The following is a 3847-nucleotide window of genomic DNA, read 5'->3' on the forward strand; positions in this document are numbered from 1 at the left end:
CTTGTTTGTTCCCCTTCTTCCCACTGTCGTATCATGTATCTTTTTACGGTATTCCCAAATATATATCATTTCTCCCTTTACCTACCTACAAGACTTAAAAGGTATATAATGGTGACTAAAATATTGCATTTCTTTTCATTGTTGCTTAACTAGATTTTACATATGAAATTATGTGCTTTTTCCCATGAATCAATACTTTTTGCCTGTTTATGAAATCAATAGCAGTGTTTAATTATTAAAATATATTGAGGCAAACTTGAAGTTGTATAATTTAACACTATTTCCATAAGAAGCCAATATGGGCTACTGCATCATGCTTTTCAGGGACCTGAGTTTTACAGTAGTGACTGCCTGAAAACATTACGCCAGGTTAATAATGTTCAGGGCTTTTTCCTGAGGCAATTTAAAATGAGAACATTTATTTTTATTCTCCCCAATGGAGCCAGAATTACATTAGGCATACAGCTGTAACTTTTTATTCTCTTTTATCCTGACAGGTGGGGTGACAGTGGCTACTTTCCTCCCAAGTAAACCACATTTGACTATAAACTAATGAGGTGATGAAGGCTTACTCATCAACACCTTTCTGTTACGTAGCATCAACTTGGCGTGTCCTGATGAGCAAAAGTTAGATGGGGGAGAAAAATACACCTTGAGGAACAACCAAACAAAAAATAATTTCCAATCTACACAGCCTCCTTGAAATAACAAAAGTAGTCAAATTTTCTTTCCAAAATTAAAAAAAGAAGCAAAAAGTATGTAACTTCTCTAAGGAAGAAAGGCATTTCAAATACCTTATTCAACTTTTACTTTCATTACTTATTTATTTCATTTTTAAATAGATGATGATAAAGAAGTATGCCTACTTTGAAGGACTGCTGTGAGAATCAAGTAAGATCATACATTAAAGTTCTTTATGAAAGTTAAAGTACTATGTACACATTAAATTAATATTATTTCATTAAGAATATGATAGCAAGACCTGGCTCAGTGGCTCATGCCTGTAATCCCAGCACTTCAGGAGGCTGAAGTGGGCGGATAACAAGGTCAAGAGATGTAGACCATCCTGGCCAACATGGTGAAACTCTGTCTCTACTAAAAATACAAAAATTAGCTGGGCATGGTAGTGCGTGCCTGTAATCCCAGCTACTCGGGAAGCTGAGGCAGGAGAATAGCTTGAACCTAAGAGGTGGAGGCTGCAGTGAGCCAAGATCACGCCACTGAACTGCAGCCTGGTGACAGAGCGAGACTCCATCTCAAAAAAAAAAAGAAAAAAGAAAAAGAATATGATAGCAGAAGCTTCTTCTTTTTGCCCACGCAATGAACACAGTAAGTAGTCAATGTATTTTTAAATAATTTGGTGGCAAAAGGGCCTAATTTCCATGCTTTGCTGAGTTTTCCTCTTCCTTGCTTCTGGAGGACCACAATGCCCTTTTAGTATTCATCATGAATGGCTAGATATAATCCCACTTGTCTATCCCATTACACATAGTTTATATGGTTTCTTTTGTTTGTATTTAGGTTCCCAGGCCATATAAAAGCTTCTCAAAATCAAGAAACATTATATATCGTTTGTATATACAACTGTATATCATTGGACTGCATGGCATGCACAAAATCAGTTCTCATTCTGTCAATAAAAGCTGCTACACAACATATTTCTTTAACCATATATCTTTATTTCAGAATCCAAACAGTGTAGCAAAAATATAACTAAGCTATAAAGGATCAACCCCTTCTTCAGCCTTGATGTGCCATGTTCTTTCTACTTGTATACTCTTGATTCGTAGCACAATAGAATATATGTTGTTTTTAGGGTAGTAATGTCCTTCCCCTTACAAAAAGACAAACTCTTTTAGTATTACAAGTGGATCTTAATAATGGAAGGATGATTTTAAAACCACCTGATATTATACTGCCATCCATATAACTAAAGCTCTCACTCCAGTAATATCCCATAACTTTAGGTTGTAGAGAATCAGGCAGATTAATTCTATTTCTTCCAAACTCTACTCTTACTTTCCATGTAACTTTAATGGCCCATTTATAATATGAACTTTTCAGAGAACTAATGAGACCCTGGTGATGTTTACTTTATTTAATTCTGATTATCACATTCAATAGCACTTCTAAGTCATTTCACATTTATTAGTGACTAATATATACTATGCATAGATATTTAATGTAATACGTCATAAATGTCTAACATATATTATTAGTAGCTGGATTCCCCAACTGAATTCTGTATAATGAAGTAACCAGGTGTTCCGTGGCTTATTAGTAGTTCTTTACACATAAAATATACTCAGCTAAAGTGTGTTGGTAAAATCCATGATGCTGATAATATGTTTCTTTTTGTTTGGTTGATTTTTTCATGTACCAGTTATTTAATTATGTTACTGGTAAGAAATTTATAATACCAATTTGTAAGAATAAGCTTCATTTTTCAGGCCAAACAGGTTGCAGGTATCCCTGGAGCTGAGGAATAGCTTTGGTTTTTGGTAAAATTTGTGGGTCCACAGCTGCCTGGTCAACTTTGCCCTGCTCTGTAATCTCATATTTCTTTCTTTTTTTTTTTTGAGATGTAGTCTTGCTCTGTTGCCCAGGCTGGAGTGCAGTGGCGCAATCTCGGCTCACCACAACATCCGCCTCCTGGGTTCAAGCAATTCTTCTGCCTCAGCCTCCTGAGTAGCTGGGACTAGAGGCGCCACCATGCCTGGCTAATTTTTGTATTTTTAGTAGAGACAGGTTTCACTATGTTGGCCAGGCTGGTCTTGAACTCCTGACTTCATGATCTGCCCACCTCAGCCTCCCAAAGTGCTGGTATTACAGTCGTGAGCCACAACACCCAGCCTTTTCATATTTCTTTCTTTGTGCCAAAGATGTCACCATCTGTTGTCTGGGCTTCCACAGCTGTTTCTTCCTGAAGTAAGCCTCAGTAAGATGTTTTGAGATTTCCACATTGCTGATATCAATTTTTGTGGTGGTGGTGATGACAATTTCTGCAGTGCTCTACACAGAGGAACTTGATTGAGGATCCAAGGTTCAGTCAATAACAAGCAGCAAAACACTGCTCAGCTGCTTCAGGAAAACCACCTGTTTGCTTCGATGGCACCCAGTGAAGATGAGCAGAATGTTCCCAGGAGAGATGATGGCTCACAGTTTTCTCACATGCTGACTGGAGTGTTTTTTACCATGGCTCAATAGCCCTAAAGGCACATCATCAGTAGGGTAATACCTAGGCATTTTGTAAAGTTTAACCACATGGGTACCACTATTCTGGTCACTACCAACTGGTTTTGTAACCATAGCAAGGACCTCCTTCTCTTTCTTTTTAATCCTGGATTTATGGGCTGAGTACTTCCTTTTGCCCATGGCCTTTCTGGAATACATAGCAGATCAGGAATACCTGCGAATTCCCCTGAAAAAGGCAAGATGTCAGTTGCCATGGGACTTTGCCTTCTTGGGCATTTTAGCCTTGAGGTCACTTTCTTCAAACTTCCCACTGCCATCAGCCTTCTTGGCTCCAGGCTTGTTTATAAATAAGCTATTTTCCAGATGTTCCAATAAGACTCTTGAATATCTGGGTAAAAAGGAGATTAAAGGCTGGTAGTCAGAGGACAGAAGAGCAAAATATAAAGGAACATGAACTAAAATTAATGGCATGCTTCTTTTCCCTCTACTTTCACAGACTTTCATTAATGTAAATAAGAAAGTGTTTTTAGCTTCTTTTAAATAAAGATATTGGTCTATAAAAATATCCAGCTTCTCAGTTGTTTCCACAACCATCTTGCAAGATGGGGACGGGCCTGATAATATGCTTAAAAAACAAAAAGAAAGCTACTAA

At 37.5% G+C, this 3847-nt stretch overlaps 1 pseudogene; it reads right to left on the reverse strand.

Annotated features, from left to right (window-relative positions):
* Positions 1 to 2559: 2559 nt before the first annotated feature.
* On the reverse strand, positions 2560 to 3577 carry LOC101149122 (large ribosomal subunit protein eL6-like; annotated as a pseudogene).
* Between the last annotated feature and the right edge of the window lie 270 nt (positions 3578 to 3847).

This window comes from Gorilla gorilla, chromosome 3, assembly GCF_029281585.2.
Source record: "Gorilla gorilla gorilla isolate KB3781 chromosome 3, NHGRI_mGorGor1-v2.1_pri, whole genome shotgun sequence".
Taxonomy (NCBI): Eukaryota; Metazoa; Chordata; class Mammalia; order Primates; family Hominidae; genus Gorilla; species Gorilla gorilla.